Raw genomic sequence first — 27,093 nt, 5'->3', positions numbered from 1 at the left:
TCACTTAGGTCTCCTTGCCATGGATAGTATATTAGAGAAAATGCCTAAGGTAGACCCATGCTGGCAACTCTGACAATTGTCAGTAAGCACGGCTTGTCTAAGACTATTAGACGACTTGCTTAGGCTCTAAAACATTTATTAAATAGACAACACAGACTTAATCAGCCACTGCTGATTAAAAAAAATAATAATAATAAAGTTTCTCAAGTTAGGTCTGGAGCACATCTAAGTCCCAGTTTAGAAGAGGGCGAGAAAAGTACTGTCAGTTCAAATAATCACTTACTCATTCTCTTTAGTGCATCCTGATCTAGCAATGACAGGTACCAGAATAAACAATTAGTTGACACATAGCCTGGTGAAGAGAAAATACATGCATTACAGAAAGAACCCGTATTATTACCTCTGCAGTCTATGGGGGACATTTATCAATTATTGGACAGAGATACAGTGGATAAGTTGTTCATAGCCACCAATAAGCTTTTACTGTAACTCATTTTTGTAACATAGCCTGTGAAATGGCAGACGTTGATTACTTGCTATGGGGTACTTTTCCACTTTACCACTCTCTAATGTTTGAAAATCTCTCCTTGTGTCTGTATTGTGTGACTGTATCAAGGTCCTACCCCTAAGCCTGCAAATAACCAAAGCTTACTCCTCTATCTCTCTTTTTTAGTAGATGATCCACATTAAAGTTGTAACCTACTATGACAAGGTCTTTGATTTGTCCTGCAAACACCAGCTAGTTCATAAGCTATCGGCTGATGTCAGCCTACATACTGTACTTACACAGGATTAGAGATATGCACCAGAAAATTTTTGGGTTTTGTGTGAAAAAATTTTGTCGGATTGGGGGTGTTTTGGATTCCGCTGTTTTTTTTTAAAAAACCCCTCCAAAACAGCTTAAATCATAGAATTTGGGGGTAATTTTGATCCTATAGTATTATTAACCTAAATAACCACAATTTCCACTCATTTCCAGTCTATTCTGAACACCTCACAATACTATTTTTAGTCCTAAAAGTTGCACCGATGTCGCTGGATGACTAAGCTAAGTGACCCAAGAGTGCGGCACAAACACCTGGCCCATCTAGGAGTGGCACTGCAGTGTCAGACAGGATGGCACTTAAAAAAATTGGCCCCAAACAGCACATGATGCAAAAAAAAGAGAAAAAGAGGTGCACTGTGGTCGCTGGACGGCTAAGCTAAGCAACACAAACACCTCAATATCACAGGAATTGTTCGTTCTAATCAATGATATTATTGGTCCAAATCACTGGAAGAAAATGACAAAATCACTGGAATTATTCGTTCTAATCAATGGTATTATTGGTCCAAATCACTGGAAGAAAATGACAAAATCACTGGAATTATTCCTTCTAATCAATGGTATTATTGGTCCAAATCACTGGAAGAAAATGACAAAATCACTGGAATTATTTGGCAAGATCACTGTAATTAATAATTATAAATCACTGATATTAATTGGTAAAATCTCGCTATCGCCTGCCTAGTGAAGTGGAATCTAGATGGGATTTTGTACCGGGGATACAATAACTTAATCAATTGTCTAAATCCCACTGCACTAATGGCGGAAAACGGGCACACGTCTAACAGCGCACTGATTATACTGAGAACTGATTATACTGATCACTGATGATACTACGGAGAACTGACACTGAGCAGCGAGAACAGCACTGGACTATTGTACTGTAGTATACTGGTCACCACAATGCAGCACTGACACTGAGCACAGATATTAAGCACTGATCAGGATACTAGAAGTGACACAGAGCTGCAAGATACAGCAATGGCCTACTGTACTGTACTACTATATACTGGTGGTCACCACAATGCTGCACTGTACTACTATATACTGGTCACAACAATGCAGCAGATATTGAGCACTGACCAGGATACTAGAACTGAGTCTGACACAGAGCTGCAAGATACAGCAATGGCCTACTGTACTATATGTATACTGCTGGTCACCAAAATGCTGCACTGTCCTACTATATACTGCTCACAATAATGCAGCACAGATATGGAATGGATACTTGCAGTGACACCGAGCTGCAAGATACAGCAATGGCCTACAGTACTGTACTACTATAATTATATACTGGTGTTCCCCACAATGCAGCACACTGAGCACAGATATTACCAGTTGTATCTCACACATCGCTCAGTACAGAATACAGGATGTATAATCACCAGGTGTATAATACACGTCGCACAGTACACTATACAGTATGCAGCTCTAAAAGGGATCAGTATTTGGCAGGAAGGCGAGGCCTGGTCCTGGCAGCAGAGTGACAGGCGGCCGTATAGTAGCTGCCATCTCCAAATCTGGCAGTGTGTGGAGAGGGAGGGGGTGAGGGAAGGGAACGAGCGCTGGAGTGTCTGAGCGGAGGGCTTGAAAGTTCAGGGGGAGTGAGGCGGGAGCTGCTCTTCCATAGCAGCGCACAGTGGTGGTGACGGAGTCTGACAAAGGAGGGAGGAGGAGGATTGAGGCAACTGGCCGCAGGGGAGCACTGTGCCGCAGCCATCACCTGCAGGGGGAGTGAAGGGAAACACATCCTATCTGCCCCAGATAAGTGACTTCTGATCAGAGCAGTTGAGGGTCAGAGTTTTTCTGAAAGGTGGAAAGGAAGGGGTTATTTTTCATGTAGACTGGAAGGACTACGACAATCTTGGAGTGACTACACTTTTCACCCTAGTTCGGCAGCCCTGCTGCCCTTTAATACACAGTTGAATGAAGACTCCATTTGGAAAGGCGGCCACTCTGCGATCAAGAGCTGATGCAGCACATGCAGGTGTTTCTGCAAATATGATGAAGAAAAGAACATCTCATAAGAAACATCGAAACAATATGGGACCAAGTAAACCAATCTCCCAGCCAAGGCGAAATATTGTAGACTGTAGAATACAGCATGGGTGGAAAGAGGGCAGTGGGCCAATAACCCAGTGGAAATGAAACAGTTCTGGATCAAGTACCAGTGAATCCCTCCCTCTATCTTATAAAGTATGATGGATTTGATTGTGTCTATGGACTTGAGCTTCACAAGGATGAAAGGGTGTCTGCTCTTGAAGTTCTACCAGACAGAGTTGCCTCATCCCGAATCAGCGATGCCCATTTGGCTGACACAATGATTGGTAAAGCAGTGGAGCATATGTTTGAAATAGAGGATGGTTCCAAGGATGAGTGGCGAGGGATGGTATTAGCACGAGCACTTATTATGAACACCTGGTTTTATTATTATATAACCTATGAAAAGGACCCAGTCTTATATATGTTTCAACTTTTAGATGACTATAAAGAAGGAGATCTTCGGATCATGTCAGACTCAAATGATTCCCCTCCAGCTGAAAGAGAACCAGGGGAGGTTGTGGACAGCCTGGTGGGCAAGCAAGTGGAAAATGCAAAAGAAGATGGCTCAAAAAAGGACTGGCATGGTTATTCATCAAGTTGAAGCTAAACCATCTGTGTACTTCATTAAGTTTGATGACGATTTCCATATTTATGTCTATGATTTGATGAAGACATCCTAAATGGGATTCTGTACTTTTTTTTTTGCCAAACGTAATCTAATGTAAACATTTGTAGAAAGTCGCTGCTTTCTGATTACAGAAATGCTCAGATATTCCTGCAAATCCACAATCCCTTCCCAGAGGAAAAAGAAATTGAGAAACCGTTGTTAGAGAACGTTTGTTCTCTTTCCCTTACAAAGGAACAAACCACTTTCCAAGAAGACTGACGTTTTTGGGATTATGGAGACATAATGTTTTTGAATATAAATCCTAAAGCAGGTGGTGTATTAGAGCAAAAGAGTGCAAGAGACCAGCCATGCAGTTTCTGAAATATTATGACAAAATGTTACTGTATTTCATAAGCACTCATTCCTAACTCTGCTAAGTACTGTTTGGTTTACTGAATCTGGCTTCCATGAGGTAGTTGTCCATTATTTCAGCTTCCATTGACCTTATTGAAAGCGGTAGAAGTTATCGATTCTTTATTTTATTTTTATTTTCCCCTATTTTTAATTTTCTCCTGCATAGCCCAGTAAAATGTTGCAATGTTAAGTATTGACTTGTGCCTTCTGGGGGTCCACTTCTTCACCAAACCCAGCCAAATCTCATCCTAACCCTCTGTTCCACGTTCTCTATGTACCCCATCTGTGTCACCCCTATCTGTCTACCCATCCCCTTTAGATTGTAAGCTCTCACGAGCAGGTCCCTCTTCCCTCATGTGCTTATCCTTTGTCTTACTTTAATAATCTTCAACTGTACCACATCCAGCAGTCTACGGCCACCTGATACTTATTCCAGTGTCATCTGCAGATGTAACTATGTTTATTTCCCCTGTACTGTACTATACTGTCATCAACTGTAAGTTGCTGTTTTCCTGTTTGATTATTTATGTACTCTGTAATTGGGTGCTGCGGAATCATATAAATAAAGGATAATAATAATAATAATAATAATAATATTATTAATAATAATAATATAGGGTGTATAATCCCCAGGTGTATCTCACACATCGCTCAGTACAGTATATAGGATGTATAATCCCCAGGTGTATCTCACACATCACACAGTACAGTATATAGGGTGTATAATCCCCAGGTGTATCTCACACATCGCTCAGTACAGATTACAGGATGTATAAAATCACCATGTGTATAACACACATCGCACAGTACAGTATACATACTGGTCACAATAATGCAGCAGATATTGAGCACTGATCAGGATACTAGAAGTGACACAGAGCTGCAAGATACAGCAATGGCCTACTGTACTCTACTATATGTATACTGCTGGTCACCAAAATGCTGCACTGTCCTACTATATACTGCTCACAATAATGCAGCACAGATATGGAATGGATACTTGCAGTGACACCGAGCTGCAAGATACAGCAATGGCCTACTGTACTGTACTACTATAATTATATACTGGTGGTCCCCACAATGCAGCACACTGAGCACAGATATTTGCAGCACACTGAGCACAGATCTGGAGCGTTTTCAGGCAGAGAATGTAGATATTTTCAGCACACTGAGCACAGATATTTGCAGCACACTGAGCACAGATATTTGCAGCACACTGAGCACAGATACAGAGATTTTCAGGGAGAGAACGCAGCCACGTCCTCTCCGTTCAATCTCCAATGTACGAGTGAAAATGGCGGCGAAGCACGGCTCTTTATATAGGATACGAATCTCGCGAGAATCCGACAGCGGGATGAGGACGTTCGGGCGCGTTGGGGTTAACCGAGCAAGGTGGGAAGATCCGAGGCTGCCTCAGAACCGTGTAAAACACGTGAAGTTCGGGGGGTTCGGATCTCGGAGAACCGAACCCGCTCATCTTTACACAGGATACATTATAACTTATCTGAAATAAAGTCAATGAGACTTATTGACAGGGAAGAGGGTCAGCTTTATTTATTTATTTATTTAAAGGGAAAGTGGTGAAAAAAGAACGGCCCTAAGTATAGTAAACTGTTTCCAGCAAGATAATCTGATATGGGAGTCGATTGCCAGCTCCTTATCAAACAATACTCCAATTTACTGTAGATGGGTGCTAACAATCTGCCAATCACCCAACTGTACTCCTAGACGGGGGACAACTGCCAGCCCATCACTAATCACTCAAGGTATCCAACTCCCCTACCAATACACGAAAGCCCACCTGGACTGGTGGTAATGCTGACCCCGTTAGGGTAGAGTCAGCTTAATCTCTGTATTAGTAGGGAGAACATCTCAAGGCTGCATGTGTTATATCTACTACCCCGCAAAGCAACATGGTTTCGCCCAACTGCTAACAAATTTGCAGCTGCGATCAACTATGAATTAGGCCCTTTATTCAAAAAACAGTTTACTTTTAACTTCTTAGTTAGATACCATTTCCTTCCTAACATTAAGTTCTTGAGCATGTTACATAGCTTCCACTTTTTTAAATGTGACTTTAGTCCTAAAATGGGTGTCTGTGTTGAAGGAGTTCTTCAAAGGTTGCATGTTTATTATTTAGATTTTGCCTTTTAGACATAACAGGGAGCTACAGTAAATACCAGAAACTTGTTTGTCAGCAGTTTGGATAAAGACGGAAGTTTAGAATACTTTGTGTACTGACATATATGATTTACCAAATATGACATGACTTTTTGTACCAACAGCTGAAAAACATTGCAGAGCAAAAGTGAACTTACTGTATGAAGTTCAAATACAGCAATAATACAACATAAATATAATGTACTTTTAGAATGTAAGCTCTCACAAGCAGGGCCCTCTTCCCTCATGTGCCTTTTCTGATCTAACTTAAACCATCTTCTACTCCATACTCCCTTCAACGGCACCTAATCCCTCAGTTTTCTGCCACCGTAACACTTATTTAATTGTCGTCTGCTGATGCAGCTATGTTTATATACACTGTGCTTGTCCTATATTGTCTTGAACTCTAAGTCACTTTTTTCTTGTTTTACCTTTTTGTTCATGTACTCTGTACCTGGGTGCTGCAGGTCCCTTGTGGCGCCACATAAATAAAGGATAATAATTATGTCACATATGAAAACAATAGTCCAAAGTCACTTTTATATCGGCTTCACTTGTCATACCCACAAGTACATTCCTCATAAATCTATTTAGCAAAGTAACTTGAGCAGCATAGTATGAGGTAAATAAAGAAGCCTCCATTTGAATAAGGTATTATGATTATGTAAAGGTTTCTTATTGTGAGCATCCTTGATATCATGTGAGCACCAGATCAATCATCAATTTTTTGGACCCACACTATTTGCACTGGTGTGAGACAGTGGGGGTCATTCCGAGTTGATCGCACGTAGCAACTTTTTGCTGCCCATGCAATCAACTAGACGCCGCCTGTGTGGGAGTGTATTTGTGCATAGCAGGGCTGTGAACGCTTGTGCAGCCCTGCTATGCTAAAAAAGTTTTGTGTATAACAAGACTAGCCCTAGACATACTTACCTGGTGCGAGGAATTTCAGCGATGCAGGTCCCGGAATTGACATCAGACATCCTCCATCCAAATGCCTGGACACACCTGCGTTTGCCAAACCACTCCCAGGATGCCTTCCTCCTATCAATCTTCTAGCGGTTGCTGCCGCGACCGCTTTCTTCATACGCGGCGTCGCGGCCTGGCAACGACCGTCACCGGGCAACGAGACGCCTTCGCAATGCGGCCACCGTGCATGCACAGTTCTGACCAGATCGCATGGCTGCAAAGAAGTGCAGCATGCAATCGGGTCGGAATGACCCCCTGTGTTCAAATGACATTTCTCTTTTTAGTGCTATATATTATGGCATTCATGCTTCTATTTAAAGTGTGGAAAGTACATATACTAAGCATCGGTTTGGGGTTTTTCATCACATTATAAGCATAGAAATAGTGCTGTTAAAAACATACAGATAATTGACAAGCTTCTGAAAAGCAAGTTTGTCCATCACAACACATTCTATTGATCAAGGCTTCATCATGAAGTAATAATAGTTTCGCTTCTTTTTAACTAAAATAAAAAAAATGCTTGGTGTTAACAACTTGCCTGGCATGAAACCATCATTTGCAACCACACCAGGTACTTTGTTATCTGATCTGATCACAAACAATGTGAACAGTCAGGTACACAGTATGGGCGGCTGCAGGAAGAGAATCTTCCTGCAGCTGCTTGTCTTAGAGGGACCTTTCTGTACCTCTACTTCCCTACATCCTCCCGCAGTGTATGTTGTGCTGCTTTTCACTGTTGATCAGTCAGCACTGCAGGATCCCCCACCCAGCAGCTGCAGAAATTAGCAGACGCTGGAAAAATGTAAATTAATCTCCAGCCCCACCAGTGTGTACCTGGTGGCTACTCAGATGAGAAACCGCTGGAAAAATGAAAGTCGCAATGTTCCCGATGATCTAATGGTGACAATCCAATGTTCCAATATTTGGAAAAAATATAGATTTTTACAAATATAAATATATATATATTCAGAGCGCCAATAACGTTACGGTAATGGCGCCATCTATTGAGGGGCGGGAGAGACACATTGCTGGACCCAGAGTCCTCTTATAAAAGGTATGTTTATTTCCCTTCATTTTTATTGCACCTGATGAAAAGGCCTTGAAACGTTGCTTGAATAAAGCACCAGCTTTTCTTTTGTACAAAGTCCAGAGGAGTGCCGCCTGTTCCTTTCATATAGGGACACCTGCATTGGTATATATATATATATATACTGTATGTATATATATATATATATATATATATATATTTATTTTTTAAATCATATTGGATAAGTTTAAATAAATGTTCTTCACTATTTTACACATTAAAAAAAAACAAGAACAATTCCTGAGCTGTTTTTAGAAAACAAATTTGGCACTATAAGTGGTTGACACATATTATTTAGTCAAGTTTAAATTAGGGATGAACGGGTTCGGTTCCCTGAGAACTGTACCCGCCTGAACTTGGGTATCCAAGCCCGATCCGAGTCAGGCTCAGTTTTATGCACCTAACTCAGGTCCAAAAACAAGGCAAAACGTTATCATCCCACTGTTAGATCTTGCGGGTTTTGTATTCTCTATATAGTCCCGGTGCACAGTAAGGACATGTTCCTTCTGTGCTCTTAGGGAAGGCGCAAGCAGGGAGAAAGCAGGGCAGGAGTGAGCAAAGGGGGGAAGGAGAGAGCAAAGGGGGCAGGAGAGAGCAGAGGGGGCAGGAGAGAGCAGAGGGGTTGTTTTGCAGGAGACTTTTGTTGGGTGTGCTGTCGCTGTGTTAGGACTCTGCATAGTAGCATACTGTAGCAGTGTATGTATAGGACTAGGTGTTCTCTGTCTATAAAGGGCTGTTTACTGCCATAAACTACTGCTATATATCCTCTGTGTGTGATCTAAAGCAAAAAATATATCTCTATTGGTGTGTCACTCTGACTACTAGTACAGCAGCTGCCGTACACTACTGCTATAGATCTGTGTGTGATCCAGAGCATAAAATATATTTCGAATGATGCGTCACTCTGACTACTAGTACAGCGGCTGATGTATACTACTGCTATATACAGTATCCTCTGTGTGTTATCCAGAGCAAAAAAGATATTTCTATTGGTGCATCACTCAGTGATGACTACCAGTACTGCTGTACACTACTGCTATATATCTGTGTGTGATCCGAAGCCAAAAATATATTTATATTGGTGCGTCACTCAGTGACGACTAGTACTGTGGCTGCCGTACACTACTGCTATATTACTGTGTGTGATCCAAAGCCACAAATATAGATCTAGAGATGAGCGGGTTCAATTCCCAGAGAACTGAACCCCCACGAACATCCTGTCCTGAGCCTGGATCAGAGTCCAGCTTGGGACTTCCCAACCAGACTCGTAAACCAGAACGAGGCAAAATGTCATCATCCTGCTGTGGGTTTTGGATTCCATATAAACAGCAGTACGTCACCGCCAGTTTTACTCCAGAATTCGAGAGTGAGGGAGACAGACCTCTGTCTTACTCTGTGGGTGGTGGCATTGGGTGGGGTTAGTGTGTGCTCTGTAGGGGTGCTGCTGCAGTCACTGTGGTGTACCTATGCTGTGTTAGGGGTACTGTCCTGGCTGTCACTGGTGTTTCATGTGCTGTTACAGCCGGGTGCTGCAGCAATACATGGGTGTTGCTGTCTTGGCTGTCACTGTGTTGTAAAGGGTGCAGGGGCACTGTCCTTCTGTATGCCATAAAATATAGGGGTGCTGCTGGCCCTTTATGTTGTAAAAATTCAGGGGTGCAGTTGTTAAAAATTAAAAACACACTGCTCCTGTGTTCTGTTTAATATAGGGGTGATGCTGTTAAAATAACATTACACTGGCCCTGTATGCTATAACAATCAGGGGTGCAGTTGTTAAAAATTAAAAGCCACTGCTCCTGTATGCTGTAAAATATAGGGGTGCTGCAGTAAAATAACATTACACTGGCCCTGTATGTTGTAAAAATTCAGGGGTGCAGTTGTTAAAAATGAAAAGGACACTGCTCCTGTATGCTGTAAAATATAGCGGTGCTGCAGTTGTTTAAAAACTGCAAGCACACTGCTCCTGTATGCTGTAAAATATAGGGGTGCTGCTGTTAAAATAACATTACACTGGCCCTGTATGCTGTAAAAAATCATGGGTGAAGTTGTTAAAAATTAAAAGCACACTGCTCCTGAATGCTATAAAATATAGGGGTGCTGCTGTTAAAATAACATTACACTGGCCCTGTATGCTGTAAAAAACCATGGGTGAAGTTGTTAAAAATGAAAAGCACACTGCTCCTGTATGCTGTATAATATAGGGGTGCTGCTGTTAAAATAACATTACACTGGCCCTGTATGCTGTAAAAAATCATGGGTGAAGTTGTTAAAAATGAAAAGCACACTGCACCTGAATGCTATAAAATATAGGGGTGCTGCTGTTAAAATAACAGTACACTGGCCCTGTATGTTGTAAAAAATCATGGGTGCAGTTGTTAAAAATTAAAAGCACACTGCTCCTGTATGCTGTAAAATATAGGGGTGCTGCTGTTAAAATTATTTTACACTGGCCCTGTATGCTGTAAAAAATCATGGGTGAGTTTTTTTAAAATTAAAAGCACACTGCTCATGTATACTGTAAAATATAGGGGTGCTGCTGTTAAAATAATATTACACTGGCCCTGAATGTTATAAAAATTCAGGGGTGCAGTTGCTAAAAATTTAAAGCACACTGCTCCAGTATACTGAAAAATAAAGGGGTGCTGCTGTTAAAATAGCATTACACTGGCCCTATATGCTATAAAAATTCAGGGGCGCAGCTGTTAAAAATTAAAAGCACACTGCTCCTGAATGCTATAAAATATAGGGGTGCTGCTGTTAAAATAACATTACACTGGCCCTGTATGCTGGCCCTGTATCACTGCTGGCAGTGACTTTCTATTAGAAGTCTTACCTGCCAGTCACCTGCAGGACTGGCAGTTCCATTGTGAGGTGTTATCGCCTTCCAGGACTGACAGACCAGGCTGTTATTAGCAGAGAGCTGGCTTCATGTAGGAAGCCATTTCTGGCCTGATCATCAACCCATTATGGCTTCTATGGGCTGCAGCCGATGCAGTCCATAGAAACTGGGGATTTGCTTGTGCGCATTCAAGCCACCCCATAGGCAGGTACTGGCACCTGTCAGCTCTGTTGCACTGGTGCTGGGGCCCAGCTGGTTGGGGGCGGCTCTCTCCTCTCCTATCATGGGTAGAGGTAGCCTAAAAAGGTAGGAGCCGCCGCTGCTTAGGAGAATAGCTGGTATTAGCTGGTATTAACTACCCTGTTGTATTATGGTCTGCCTCATCCTGTATGAAGCCTGTACTTTGGTCAGCCCTACGCAGACCAGTTCTCTAGTCATTACTAATAATATGTTGCATTATAATGGCAGTGTTTTTTCTGAAGTAGAGCATACTCTCAGCATCATTCCTGATGTATACTTGTATAGCCCACCAGAAGAGAAAGCAAGTTGGCAACTTCTCCATCAGGCAAATTATGAGCAAGAACCTCAAGCCCAAAGATTTGCTACACTTTTATATACCCTGATGCCAAATACGATCTGCAAGCAGCATGAGTTAGAGCATTGATTGTCTTGATATACAGGTAATCAATGACAATCTAAACTGTTCTGTACATGATACAATATGCAACTGCAGTATACAGTACATCCAAGATTAAAGGGACAAGTAACGAATTTGGCACTGAAGTCACAGTTGCATCTGGGAGTATAAACCAATATGAAACTGAAACTGGCAACATTCCAAATCAAGTTTTGGATGTTGAAAACGTTAGCAGAATGGTAGAACATTTGCAGTAACATTGCTGAATGTCATCAAGATCATTTTGTAAAACGGTATCTGGTGAATCATTTGTTATAAAGACCATGATGTGAGTTATAAAGGGATGTCATACGATACTTTTCTTTGAAATATATCAGCTAAAATGCCCTATGTCCTGTCATTTCAAAGATAATTGTTCACTAAATAAAAAAATACTGCATCAAATGAATCTCCCTTTTGTCTACTCGGCTTCCTTAGGGTCATAGGGCCTAGAGCCAGCTCAACAAAAAAACAGAAAGAACTTGTCAGAACATGACTTAGTAATAGAACTATAGATGTGAATATGAAACGTATCTTAAATATGCTCTTAAGCATGATTTAAAGAAAAATAAAAGATAAATTGCCAAATATACACTAGATGATTATAAACTGCAGTTATTCTTGAAATGTGCTTTTGTCCATTCATTGCAATGTTTCCTAAAGAAAATTTTTGTCTAAATGTCAAAGATTCTATTTAAAAGATTTTCTAGCTTCAGAAACACACATCCTTATAACAAATCGCATCATCTTATATTACATACATAACACAAGGTTCATTTAATCATACATAGTCCTTTTAGAAGTTTTTATTTTTATTTTATAATTTACATAATTGCCATGCAGTAAATTAAATGTAAATTCTGTTCTACAGTATGTATTTAGTTGGTAAGCTGCACTAACTATGATCAGGGGTGCCACCATGTTTTTAGGTTAAGGAGGACCAAGAAATAATTTCATTTTGGTGCCCCTAAGTTACTGAATGTCACCCCTCAGGGGCAGCTGGACTCACCCACCACAACACCTTTCTGATCACAAAGATAGATATATCAGCATAAAACAGCAGAAAGGACACTATGGGGAATTCAGATAATAGTGTAACAGAATAAAAGGAGGGCCCTGGAGGTAGGTGGAGAAGGGCTATGGAATAAGAAGAAGTGGAGCACATGACCTAGTACATTGACTGGTATCTCTCAAATGTTGGCAGGGAAGAAGATGCCCCCTTGTCCCACCTGTTTCAATACTTATGACTATCTATATGTATAAAAGGCAAATACCACTGACTCATCACAAAATCTCCGAAACCATAAGAACTAGTAACTTGACATTTGGACAGTAGCTTGCTTTTGTGACGTAGGCACCCACTAAGAAGGAATTTTTAAAAAAATCCACAAAGCGGTTAACACAGAGGAGAGTTAAGACAGCCCACCCAGCCGGGGCTATAAAAAATGCATGGTGCCGGCGATACCAAATTGCGGAGGGGGGAGGACACAATGCTCTGTTCCTGGACTTCCTTGCAGTGGCAGTTTAAGAGCAGTCCATTATTCAAATAGGGGAGCCACATCAACTGCCACCCCTAAACACTGTCAAACATCGCTGAGTGTGGCTCCCCTATTTGAATATTGGACTGCTCTAAAACTGCCACTGGCTATGAAGTGCAGCCTTATGGTTCAGGAGATTTTGTGATGAGTCAGTGGTATTTGCCTTTTATATATAGAGAGTTCAGATATAAGTACTTATCCAACCTATTTCCAGTCAGGAGAGGATAGTGTCCCAATTATCAGAGGTTAACCTGCCACTTGAACTAAACATTGCAGAACCTCTTAGAGAGCAATAGGAGGAAAGGAGAGTTAGATATTTTCACTCTTAAATGCATTAAAGGAAAGCTTGATAGTGAGCAACTGCTAATCTGCTGTGTAAAGGATACCAATAGCTCTCCCAGTGACCTTAATGCTGGGCATACACTGGCAGATATAAATATCTCTCAGACGAGCAGACCAATTTTTTGACAAGCAGAAAGCGCAATTTTCCATACACACAGTGAGATACGGGTTATGCCCGATTCTCACTATGGGGGTAATTCCAAGTTGATTGCAGCAGGAATTTTGTTAGCAGTTGGGCAAAACCATGTGCACTGCAGGGGAGGCAGATATAACATGTGCAGAAATAGTTAGATTTGGGTGGGTTATTTTATTTCTGTGCAGGGTAAATACTGGCTGCTTTATTTTTACACTGCAAATTAGATTGCAGATTGAGCACACCACACCCAAATCTAACTCTCTCTGCACATGTTAAATCTGCCTCCCCTGCAGTGCACGTGGTTTTGCCCAACTGCTAACAAAATTCCTGCTACGATCAACTTGGAATTTCCCCCTACGCGACATGGACTGTGGTCGGTATCGTAAGCAAAGATGACTGTGCTTGCGATACTGATTTTGGCTAAGTGACAATTTTGACTATCTTTCACATGAGATAGTCAAAATTGACTTGCCTGCACAGTCTATTTTTGCTTGTGATGCCGATCCCGCCAGACCGCGCATCGGCATGGCAAGCTGTGTACACACGGTGCAATATGCACTAACTTTCCTTATGATTTTGACTATATAGTCAAAATCATAAGAAAAGTTAAGTGCATATTGGTGGTCATTCGAGTTGTTCGCTCGGTAATTTTCTTCGCATCGCAGCGATTTTCCGCTAACTGCGCATGCGCAATGTTCGCACTGCGACTGCGCCAAGTAAATTTGCTATGCAGTTAGGAATTTTACTCACGGCATTACGAGGTTTTATCTTCGTTCTGGTGATCGTAATGTGATTGACAGGAAGTGGGTGTTTCTGGGCGGAAACAGGCCGTTTTATGGGTGTGTGTGAAAAAACGCTACCGTTTCTGGGAAAAACGCGGGAGTGGCTGGAGAAATGGAGGAGTGTCTGGGCGAACGCTGGGTGTGTTTGTGACGTCAAACCAGTAACGACAAGCACTGAACTGATCGCACTGAAAGAGTAAGTCTCGAGCTACTCAGAAACTGCACAGAGAAGTCTTTTCGCAATATTGTGAATCTTTCGTTCGCAATTTTGCTAAGCTAAGATTCACTCCCAGTAGGTGGCGGCTTAGCGTGTGCAATGCTGCTAAAAGCAGCTTGCGAGCGAACAGCTCGGAATGAGGGCCATTGCACCATGTGTACACACCTTAAGATATCTTGGCCATACACTGACAGATATTTTATCACTACCCACAGAGTTTTTTGTCCTGAAAAGGCTGGATTATGCTAGCTGCATAACAGGCTGGACTACACCTGGGAAGAACTCTGCCGATGTGGATAAGTATCCGCATGCTGCAAACACACAATGTCAATCCAATAAGGTGTGAGTCTGCAAATGCGAGTTTGTTTTATGAAACTTGCAGATTTTGCATGAATGCGCGCACCCAAGAAAAGGAGATCCAATTATAAATACCAATTTGCAGTAGTCATGGTGAGGGTGTGCACATTTTCTGTAGAATGGAACCTTCCGCTGGAAATTGCCTCTGTGCATGTGCGGTCAGCATGAGCACAAATGCGTAGTAGCCCTGGCAGCACTTGGAGCACTTTCAGAGCCCCTGTCCCTGCAAGGGTTTCATAATATATTCCACTGATGTAATCGCTTTTTGCAATGCAATGCATTAGTACCCAGATCGCATTAAAAATGTGGTTAATTATATATAGGCCCCTAAGCCTAGACAAATGGGGTAATGGGAAACAGAGGGAATGAGAGGGGGCAGAGGATGTGAGATACATGTACAGGGTGACAGATTGCCAGGTGTGAGGCCGGTGTGCCTGGGAGATAGGGATGGTGGCTTAACCTATGATGGTCACCATCGATGGTACCATTGGTGTTTAACCGCAATGGTGTAAACCCATTTATGGTGAAACATTGATGTATTAGCCTTGTCATCCCTACTTTATTATTCAATGGGTCAATCAGAGGCGAGGGCTGGACTTTGCGGGTCACCTCAGAGGGAGGAGCTGGGCTCAGTGTCCTGATACCAGGGAAAGGAGTAAAAAAAAAAAATATAGGTGGGCTCTCTTTTATCAACTAATGATGTTGATAGATGGCAATACCTATTGTGAAGATGAGTACTAGAGAGGCAGGTAAATAATAGTAATGAGGAGGAAGAGCTGAGGGCTGTTGCTGTACCAGAACCCTACTACCCTGTGCAGTGAGACCCCTCTACCCTCCACACATTAGGGGAGAAAACAGAGAGCTGAGGGCACAGGGAGAGAAGGACAGATGCACATTGCAGCACTGGCCTTGCTGCTGTCTCCCCCACATTTAACTGGTGCAGTTCCGGGACCTTGATCTCCTGTGCAGGGAGACCCCTATATCCCCCCCCCCCTTCCCACGGTTCAGTAAATGCTGGATACAGCACACACACATACATTAGGGGAGAGTAGAAGGGAGGGACAGATGTACACCGCATGCTAGAAAAGCAGTCACTGTCCCTGCTGCTGATTCCCCCATGTTGGATTGCTGCTGCAGTGCTGGGACCCTACTCATGCTGTAGCCTACTGGTTATAGCACACACAACCCCCACACTGCTATACACATTGTGCAATAAGTGGTTGTATGTAATGTGTGTGACACACATGCATACAACCATTTATTGCACATAGAAGAGGTGAACCACACAGAACGGCTCAGAGCTGTCACTTGCACAGCCTGAATGGAGGTGTGAGTAAACGCCCACACAGCAGGGAAAATGTTGGTCTGTCGGGCAGGAACAGCATACACTGCCCGATGCAGCCAACTTTAGCATCGAATCGGATGGACATGCAGGCCGATCCCACATGTCCAACTGTTCGATATTAATGAATCAATCGCATGAATACATTATCCAATTATCTGGCCAATTCACCAATATCGGGCAAATTGGCCAGATAATTGTATAGTGTATACCCAGCATAAGTGTTGTGCGAAAATCTTTTTAACCATTTTACCTCAATGGATGAGCCCTAAGGAGAGTAAGAAACTAAGCTAGGAGATCTAGGGCCCTTTGAAATAGAGTCAGCCTATCCCTGCAAACCTTACATATTTAACATACAGTGGGCAGAGTTTGGCCTGTCGCTACAACATTTAAAGCACTGAGCAGGGCAGCATCAGAAGCGGGAGGGGGCAGAGAAGGAGGCAGATTATTTTCCTCAGCACCAGTCTTTTGAAAGCATCATTCCGGGGAAGGCACGCCCAGAGGTGCGGCCTGACAATGATTGGCAGCTGTATGCGGAGTATGTTCTGTTGTAAGTCTAATTAGTTTACAGGATGCCTTCAAAATAAAGTTATACACATGGAAATACTTGAAATTCCATAGAGAAGCGTGGGTATTCAACTAGTAGTATATAAAAATAAATTCATTTTGCTGAATCAGTTTATTGGACCAAAAAGGTGCTTGCAAGGAGGGGTTTATATAGAAAATAAAAAACACAAAATTATTCTCCCAGAGCAATGCAATGAGCCAATGAGAAGCTAGGTGGAGACGGATCATTGCAGAGGCGGTAGTAGCCAAATGGGTGTGATCGGGGCTCAGGGCAGCTGCGTGACATCACACGCAGCTGCTCTGATTACAAAGTTGTCAACAGCCCTACTGACGTCGCAGCCAGGCAGCACTAGCAGGAGGCTTCCTTACTTTCTACGAACACGCTGAAATTGCGGTGCGAAGCCGGGAGCTGCAGCCGGGGACTTTCCACAGATACTGTACATGCTTCAAGAACGGGTGTAGTATGGTATGCCGGCGGTCGGGCTCCCGGCGACCAGCATGCCAGCGCCGGGAGCCCGACCGCTGGCTTACCGACAGTGTGGCGAGCGCAAATGAGCCCCTTGCGGGCACGGTGGCACGCTACGCGCGCCACGCTATTTTATTCTCCCTCCAGGGGGTCGTGGACCCCCACGAGGGAGAATAAGTGTCGGTATGCCGGCTGTCGGGATTCCGGCGCCGGTATACTGTGCGCCGGGATCCCGTCAGTCGGCATACTGAAGACCACCCTTCAAGAACTGTCCGTTGCCAGTTCTTTCAACTGACTGGTAATTATCCATCCTGCTGATTCCATAGGATACTTGTACAGTGGAATGGTTGGTGAATTTATGTACCTCATTTGGATGTTTACATATGCCTGTAAGAACTGTTTAACACCAGTTCTAACAGTTTTTTTGGTAATTGTGCATTTTTTTTAACAAACCACAGAGAACTTTGGATTCAAGCTGTGTGGTCTTTTTATTGTGTGTTATACTATGTACCCCTGTTTTTTTCTTTTCATGTATCATATTCGCAAGAAATATTTCCACTGGAAAGGGAAACAATGCTGAAACACCATTGATGTGTCTGTTGGAAATAAGTATTCCCTTGTTTTCTTATTTGTATGCGCTGGTGCAACTAGCTTTCTATGTTCATACTGTTAACCCGGAACTGAATTCCCCCTATATCTCATATTTAAGGTTAAGCTTTCTTCTTTATAAATAAATGTCACTCGTTTGTTAATAACAACATAAAAAAATATTTACCTGTTACTGATTATTTTTCAAAGATCTGATTTTTTTTTATTTTAAACACTAATTTCTGTTACAATCATTTGAACAGATGATTGTTTAGTGTCTCTCACATGCAATCTAATCTGTACATTTAGATTCATGTCCTATTCAAACAATGTTTTGATGCTCTGTAATACTAGAGATTAAGCATACCTATTATAGAAAGATTTGGACAGATAACTGCAGAATTCTTAGGTAATACCATGGTAAAATAACTTCTATTGTGTAAAGCTTAAGTAGCATTTACTTAAGAGGTTGCAAATAATGAGTTTATTTGCTAATCTTATAAACCAAAAACAAATGATAAACAAATAGCACTGTATGTAGATAACCCAGCCTTCCCTTCAAGAATGTCCGATAGACTCCCATCAACACTCCCTCTGCACATGCTACTTCAACCTTCCCTCTGAATCCCAAAAGCCAGTGGTATTTCTTAAGGGGGGTACACACGGAGAGATCCGTGCTTAAAATCTAAGCAATCTTGCTAGATTGCTTAGATTTTAAGCACGGATCTGCCGTGTGTATGCCCTCCAGCGATAGCGATGCGCGGCCCCGCACATCGCTATCGCCGATGCTAGATTGAGCTGCATGCAGGCTCAATCTAGCGGGTCGCTCACTTCACCCTTGTGTGAAGTGAGCGGCCCCCCCGTCGGCTTTCCCCCTCGCTCAGCACATCGCGCTGTGCTGAGCGGGGTGAGAGATGTGTGCTGAGCGGTCTGTGTTAAGATCGTTCAGCACACATCTCTCCCGTGAGTACCCCCCTTTAGCTCAAATGCAAATGTAGTAACTATATCCTATGGATGTATAGAAACAGCAAGCATCCAATTTATTTTTTAGATTATGTTCTAAATGTAAATTGTGATGGTAGTGTTTTTATCTCAAGGTTTGTAATATCTGTCGGATGAAGTCCACTGCATTTCCACATGAGAACTGCACAGCATCTTGGCCTTATCTTCCTCTAAACACTATAATACCCTTTTTAAACTGCCAGCTAGTAACACGGGTTACTGCACATGAACGTGCATAACCCGTGTTGCTGCGCGGTGTAAATGGTCCCAGTTGGAATAATCCGGATCGAGTGACCCGGTATTCCAACTCGGGTAGCTTGCAGGGTTGAACACGGGTTCAACCCAGCAAACTGTGCTGTGTAAATGGGAAGCCGTGTCGCATCGACCCTACTCCTGTTCACAGTGAATGTACGGGCGGCGCTTGGAGATCATGTGATCCCCAAGCGCCGCCCTCACCGCATCACCGCTGATGTCACCAACTCGGCAATATGCCAGGTTGGATTCAGTGGTGGGAAAAGTGCCTGAGGTGGGTCGCACCCAGGAAGCTCCCGTGTCAGGCTCCCGGGTGCGACCCGCTATAGTTGGTACAAAAGTGGTATTAGTTGGACCAGGTATACATATTTTGTACACTTTATGCAATGCTTTTGACTTGGAATCAACTTGAGATACATTTGACACAACACACTTGCATAATTAAATGTTTTCCTGCAATACAAAAATGCGCCTAAACTTGGAGCACTTAGGAGTCCAACTGTAAATAAGGCCCTCAGTTCTGAGATTATGGATACTGCTAAAGGTAAGATCACAGGTAATCTAGTAATACTGGCTGATCTATAAATGTCACATATGAACATTTATGTGATTCATGCAGTTAAAGCAGTGGTTCCCAAATCTTTGAGTACGCCAACAGTGCATGTTTTCCGTGTCTCCTTACAGAATCCCAATTGAAATATTTTGTACCACATGTATCTTTGAAACTGTGTCTGTGAGTAATGAAGGCATCTGTGCTCCATCATTAAGTATGGAAAATATTACTACTAGGATGCAGTAAGGACTGGATATGGTAAACAAAGGATTAAAAAAACATTGGGAAAACAACATGCTACTGTGGGTATATATAAAAAGAGCATCTCAAATTAAGGGGGTCATGTAGCTGTTGCATCACGACTGCAAAGACATACACATTGCGGATGCAGCCGCAATGTGTTTGGCCCCGGCGGGCGTCTGTTGGGCGGTGACGCAGTGTTGGTGGGGCGAGGCGAGGTGAACAGGGGTGGGCCAGGACCGTTTTTGGGGCGGCTGAGTGATGGCACACACAGCCACTTTGAAAAAAACATTTTGCTGCCAGATGTGAACCTTAGATCCAAATATCGTAAGCAATCTAATTGCGGATGCATCAGGGGCAGCCTCACACATGCTGGGCAGCTTTGTCCTGTGCTGGGCGACCCCCAGCATGTGCAGAGATGAACGCAGATCTAGCTGCGTATGCAATGATCTGCGTTCATCTCTGAATAACCCCCTAAATGCATCAAAAATTCACAAAATGTTGCTTGCTCTCCAATTAGGTTTTTTACATGTAATTGATTCATGTAATTAAATAATTTATTTAAACAATAGGATATGGGCCAGGGAAACATTTTTGTCAGTTCCTTTGTAATGCTTGGCAAAGAAGTTAAGCTGGGCACACACTCAAGCAATGTGTACCCAGCCGATATGTCGGCCCGACATGCCAACATATCAAAGCTTGGGTACACATTGATAGATGTTAATGAAGGATGGAACTATCACTGTTCTGTCCTTCATTAGCATACATGTTGTTGTTAGCGATATTGTCAGGTTTGATGTGCAGCGCATCAAACCTGACGACGTCACTAGCGACCGCGAGTACCCATATATAAGGCACACACTCTGCCTGATATGTGCTGTTGGGAGCGATATGTCGTTCCGATCCATCGAACTGGACGATATATATCGCTCTGTGTGTACCCTGCCTAATGTTCTTTTCATTCACAATGTTAAAGGTACTCTAACTTCATTAAGAAAAATAGTAATGCTCTTGTCCATCAAAGTGGTAAAGTTACCATAACTCAGGGGAGAAATTATATTTTCTGTCACCCAGATCAAAGTCTCAACATGCCCCACCCCTACCTGTTTAAAAAAAATCCAGGCGCTCCTATGAGTTCTCTTGTACAGCGCTGATGACTGCAGGAAGATATTGCCCACTTCTGAGGAATAACCTCATATTTACTAGTTCTGACTTGTGTTCAGTTCTGTTATAGCAATCTTTGGTGCCCCAGCAGTTGTGAAAAAGTTTCAAAATACTGACATCCGGCACATACTGCTTATCAATTTTACATTAATCCATCTTTGTCTCATCAGACCAGAGAATTTTGTTTCTCATGGTCTGAGAGTCCTTCAGGTGCATTTTGACAAACTCCAGGCAGGCTGCTATGTGCTTTTTACTAAGGAGTGGCTTCCGTCTGGCCACTCTACCATACAGGCCTGATTGGTGCATTGCTGCAGAGATGGGTGTCCTTCTGGAATAGAAAAACACACAAAGAAAAACAGCGCCAATAGGAGATCTATATGTCTAATTTTTTACTATTTTTAGACACACAATTTAATACAATACAATGATAGAACACCAGCCGGCATTTAAAATACATCAATACAAAAAGAAATATAAATATAAAAATAATAAAAATAGAAAACGGACACTTATCCAGTCAATATATTTTGAGGCTATTTTAGCTTAATCCACTGGGACAGAATAGTGTGATAAACTTCTGTGTACTATATCTCTTGTATATATGCAGGTATCAATAACCACACCAGTCCTTAGTCCTGGCCAGGACATTTAATTGTTTTTAAGTTGCTGTTGGGCAAGTGCCCACTCACGTCCACCTGAGCAGGCCTGATATCTCCCGGCTCCTTATGGATCAGATTCAGTCGCCTGGTGAGATAGCTTTTTCACAGGAATATTCTCCTCCTCAGCTTGGATAGTGTTGTGCCGGCTTGCGGTGGTCAGAAAAAAGTCTCTTGCACGTTTCTCCGCCTCCCCAGGGGTTCAATGGCTTCCTCAGAGGTACAACCTCTGTTAAATGTCGGCCGGTGTTCTATCATTGTATTGTATTAAACTGTGTGTCTAAAAATAGTAAAAAAAATAGACATATAGGGGGGAATTCAAATGTTTGAAAAGTCAATTAGGTGTTTGTTTTTTCCGATCTAATAGACAGGAAAAAACAGACACCCAACCGACTTTTCAAACATTTGAATTTCCCCCATAGAGCTCCCATTTTTCTTTTCTATTCAGATATATTTAGGAAGGAGTATTGCCCTAAAATAGATGGCTGCAGAGCGGTGATTGATAAATGTCCTCTACACATATATCCAAATTTTTCACTATCTGTCGACGCAGAGTCTTTCTTCCTTTGTTTTTCAAGAAGGTTCTCCTCTCTCCACAGAGGAATGATGTAGCTCTGACAGAGTGACCATCGGGTTCTTGGTCATGACTAGGGCCCTTATCCCCCGATCACTCAGTTTAGACGTCTGGCCAGCTCTTGGAAGAGTCCTGGTGGTTCCGAACTAATTCCATTTATGGATGATGGAGGCCACTGTGCTCATTGGGACCTTCAGAGCAGCAGATATTTTTCTGTACCCTTCCCCAGATTTGTGCCTCGAGACAATCCTGTCTCTGAGGTCTACAGACAATTCCTTTGACTTCATGCTTGGTTTGTGCTCAGACATGCACTGTCGAGTGTGGTACCTTACATAGACAGGTGTGTGCCTTTCCAAATCATCTGTCCAATCAACAGGTGGACTCCAATTAAGCTGTAGGAACATCTCAAGCATAATCAGTGGAAATAGGATGCACCTGAGCTCAATTTTCAGTTTCATGGCAAAGGCAGTGAATATTTATGTTCATGTATATTTTCTTAATTTTCTATTTTTAATAAATTTGCAAAAATCTCAAAAAAACTTTTTTCACATTGTCATTATGGGGTATTGTGTGTAGAATTTTGAGTGGAAAAAAGGAATTCATTCCATCTTGGAATAAGGCTGTAACATAACAAAATGTGGAAAAAGTAAAGCGCTGTGAATACTTTCTGGATGCGCTGTATAGAATAATACTAATAATAATAATTGTATTTATAAAGCGCTCTTTCTCCATCAGGACTCAAGGCACTTTATAGACATCAACAACAATGCACATAATACAGAAGATTTAAGTAATGCAGTAATAGACAAGCCACACAGACATAAAAAGAAAACCTTGAGTGCATAGTAAGCATAATGCAGGATTGGTGTAGGCATTTTTGGTAATAACTTCCAAGGGTTGTGTAATCCACCCTCACAGGGTACCAGGTGAGGAGGCCATCTTGGGCGCACTGCTTAGGATTACCCGGGGTTGAACAGTCTACCCCTGGAAGAGAAGACACAAAATGGGGTGATTGTAGCATCGTAACGCTAAGAGTAGGGCCCCAACAAAAGCATCAAGTCCATGTATTTTTCATCCCATTCACAAGAGTACTAGATGAGGCAGCCATGTTGAGCGCACTATGAAGGTCACACTGTGGGAGGTGGGCCATACAAGGGCCCAATGCTTATATAATGGAAAACAGACATTTGTGCAGTAGTATGATATACCCTGTATGGAAAGATTCACATGAAAAATATCCTGCCCACGGAGGAACCATCTGAGGCAACCATCTGTGGTGCACTGCATAGGTCACCACTGACAGGATGTGCAATCAGTGGAGGTACACATTACAGGAATAGCACACAGTGGGGTGGAAGTCCGCTGATAGAAAAAAAATTGGTAAAAAAAACATTTGCAGGTAACCAACGAAGGGGGAAAATTAGGATAACATTATTTTGATAAAATTATAAATGTCCTGGTTTCATGGGAGCAGAATGGGTGGTTATGAGAAGCATACTCAAGTGTGGAAATGTCACTGCTGAGCCTGGTCCTGGTGCTCTACCCCACAGCTCCTTGCTAACCTAGATGGTTAGGCCTGGAAACAGTCCTGATGTTCTCAGCCAGAGGGTTAGTATGCCTAGACTTAGAATTCTTGTGGCAGAGGTGCGGAGAGGCCACATAATTATCCTGAGTTTTGTGGTTGTAACACAGTCCTTCTGTATTAAGGTTAGTTTGTTGTTTGTTTGCCTTCTATTTTCCTTCAGTTTAACACAGACATAATGCTGAAACTGATTTTAAGCTGACACTTTATAACTAGACACTTAAAATACTAGACACTGGCGTCCTAAACTACACTGATTAAATAAGGCTACAGAAACATATGTTCATCATAATTACAACCCTCCACCCCCACACGGCAACCCTCCACCTCCAGCAAAAGGTGTTAATCAAATCTAATAAATGAAAGGTCAGTAAACCACGCTTAATTTATTGACATAGTACAGATTTAAATACACTTATAACAGCTTTCTAAAGTTTTAACTATGCAATGTTATCACTGATATGTTATAAAAATCAATGCTATTTTATAAAAACACAGATCACTAAATCCAATGAAAGTACTAATTGATTAAATTACCTAGGAATACTTCAGTACAAGCAGTTAAAAGTCTGCAATAGTGATCTGAATAGATTTACTCAGTAATATTTCAGTACAAGCAGTTGAAATGGTCTGCAACCATGATCTGAATAGATTTACCTAGTAATACCACACCTACAGTATACTTACAGAACACTCCAAAGAAAATTGATTTGGACAACAATCCTGTTATACCATTATTTATGTACTTAATTTGAGAGTTCTTTTTCATTTAATTACATCATACTTTATTTTAAATCACGCATTTCGTAGCAATCATACTCAGGACCTTCAGTCACATCATCCTTTATTTAAAGCACACATTTCAAATTACTGTTATACACAGGAATAAAACCAATGACCTTCCATATAGCAGTCAGACACCTTACTCATGGAGCAATTTGTTCCTGTGTGGGAAGTATAAGAGTATTTTGAAATGTGTGTCTTAAATAAAGGAGTGTATATCTGAAGGTGCTTACGGACACGAGGAGGAGATGGGGACTGCCAGTTAATGCCGGGGATTAAAGAGAAGGATGTTGCGAGTGAGATTGAGTAAAACACAAAATTGATAGGTGATGCAGAACAGCCCCCCATGCCTAGCGGTGCCCTGTGTGGTGTCACATGTTGCACCACCCTTGTTATGGCCCTGGTAAGTGTCTTGCTTTCAACTGCAAGCCACCTATACCACACCTTCGATAGTGGTGCCACGATGTTGAATAAGGCCCTAGTGGAGCATGTGCTCCAGGTGCTAAGACAGTCAGAGACAAAAACAGGAAACCCATGATGAGTCAGAAGAATGCTGTGGTGATGTTAGGCTTCAGAGGGTAGGACACACCAGATTAAGGGGGTGGCACAGCCCCCCCCGGCTAGAACTTTCCCGACCCATCTTTAACTGATGTCTGGTCTGGTAATTGTGACCAGTCTCTGTGCCAACACCACTGGACTAATCAGCAGGGCGCAGGCTAAGAGGGACCAAGATCTCCTGTCACAATAATGTTTTTCCCTATCTGTGTTGTGCACGTGATGTCATGGCATCACGCGTGCTGAAGATTAGCGTTACTTCCACTGCTGCCTTAAGGAGGAGCACAGAGAAGATCCAGGTAAGCGGTGGTGATGGTGGGGGTGACACAAACACAGGCTGCTGCTGCATAGATATAGGGGGAGAGACACAGGCTGATATGGGAAGGTGGGGGCACAGACTGCTGTAGGGAAACCTTGCGGGGGGAAGACTGCAAGTTACAAAAATCCTGGTTTCTGCCCTGGCTAATCCATATATGGTTTTCTGATGATGGTGAAAAGAAACCATCGACCATTGATGACTATCACTATGCTGCAATATCAGCTGAGTAAAAACAATTTATATTTGACAATATGCTTGGGTCAGTCTTCTCAGCTACATTGCCCTGCCTGGTCCTGCCTCCTTCCTTCCTGCATACTGTGTGCTGAGCATGGCCAGAGTATTAAGATACACTGGACCTATGAAATATTTGTGGAGACTGCAGCAGAGCCCCTGAGCTGAAAGGTAATGCGCCCCTGCCCTAACTGTATTATTTATCTTTGTTCCATTAGTTCAAAATCCATTTCAACTGCCACACTGCAATGTAAGCTCACATTGGTACCTAAGAGTAGTTTTGCCAATTTCTACTGGTATTTACAGTATTTGCTAAATAAACATCCAAGAAAATGAATAGTTTTGATATTCAGTTTATTCGAAAGAGTACATGTATTTGTTATATTTTAAGATATTTGGTTTAAATAGTAACAACATTCATTTACTTACCTCTATAGCAATGTAGTTCTTAAAATAGATCCCTGTTCAAGCTTTTATCATTTACTTTATGAAATACAGTAGTACAATGATAGTTAAACAAATCTTTAAAAAAAACTCAACACTTTCAAAGTTAGATATTTGATATTTCAAATAAACATGGATCATAGAGAGAGGAATTTGAGGTTACTTCCAGTGAACCAGTGCTATTCAAGACATCTCCAAATTTTTTAGATTCTTTTTTTTTTCCTTGCTTGTCTTCATCAGAGATCATGGTCAAATTTAGATTATTGACAGTGCTAAAATATGCTTACAAAATGCAACATGTTTTGACAAACTTATATGTTAGTTGTTCCATCTAGAGTCCTTTGACTACGCAGCGAGTCTGCAGTGGTGTCACACTGGAGCCTGAGGTCCATTGTACTATAAATGCACAGCTATTGATTAGTGATGGCAGACACAGTGAGAATTTAGTCACGAACTGAGTGACAGGTAGTGACTGTTTGGGAGAGGTAATTGGGTTAGGATTCATAAACTCAAATGTTTCAGGGTTGTGTCTGAGCCTGCGACTGCCAATTCGTACGCAATTGTAAAGGCTTCAGTTGCTTACTACTAGTGACGGACATTCTAATCATAAGGTTGGTGTGGTCTTTGTATGCAAGTGGCAGATCAGAGATGCTGTCACTGTACAAATCCTACTGCAGTGGCATTACCATAGTTTTGGTAAATACTGTATGCATGCAAAAACGGAGTTGCGAATGCATCAGGGTCAGAAAAGATGTTTGAGATATTTTTTTATGTCAGTATGT

At 42.1% G+C, this 27,093-nt stretch overlaps 1 long non-coding RNA gene across 1 annotated transcript in view; it reads right to left on the bottom strand.

The window, feature by feature from the left end:
* Window positions 1-281: 281 nt before the first annotated feature.
* The window catches only part of LOC134935320 (uncharacterized), a 144,637-nt gene continuing 117,825 nt past the window's right edge, over window positions 282-27,093 (bottom strand). The window contains exon 5 of the long non-coding RNA XR_010180056.1: window positions 282-352. This is a non-coding gene — a long non-coding RNA (uncharacterized LOC134935320). The remainder of the gene's footprint in view (window positions 353-27,093) is intronic.

Source organism: Pseudophryne corroboree, chromosome 6, assembly GCF_028390025.1.
Source record: "Pseudophryne corroboree isolate aPseCor3 chromosome 6, aPseCor3.hap2, whole genome shotgun sequence".
Lineage (NCBI taxonomy): Eukaryota > Metazoa > Chordata > Amphibia > Anura > Myobatrachidae > Pseudophryne > Pseudophryne corroboree.
Note: the sequence above shows the minus strand (reverse complement) of the source record. Positions and strands in the feature narration are given on the sequence as shown.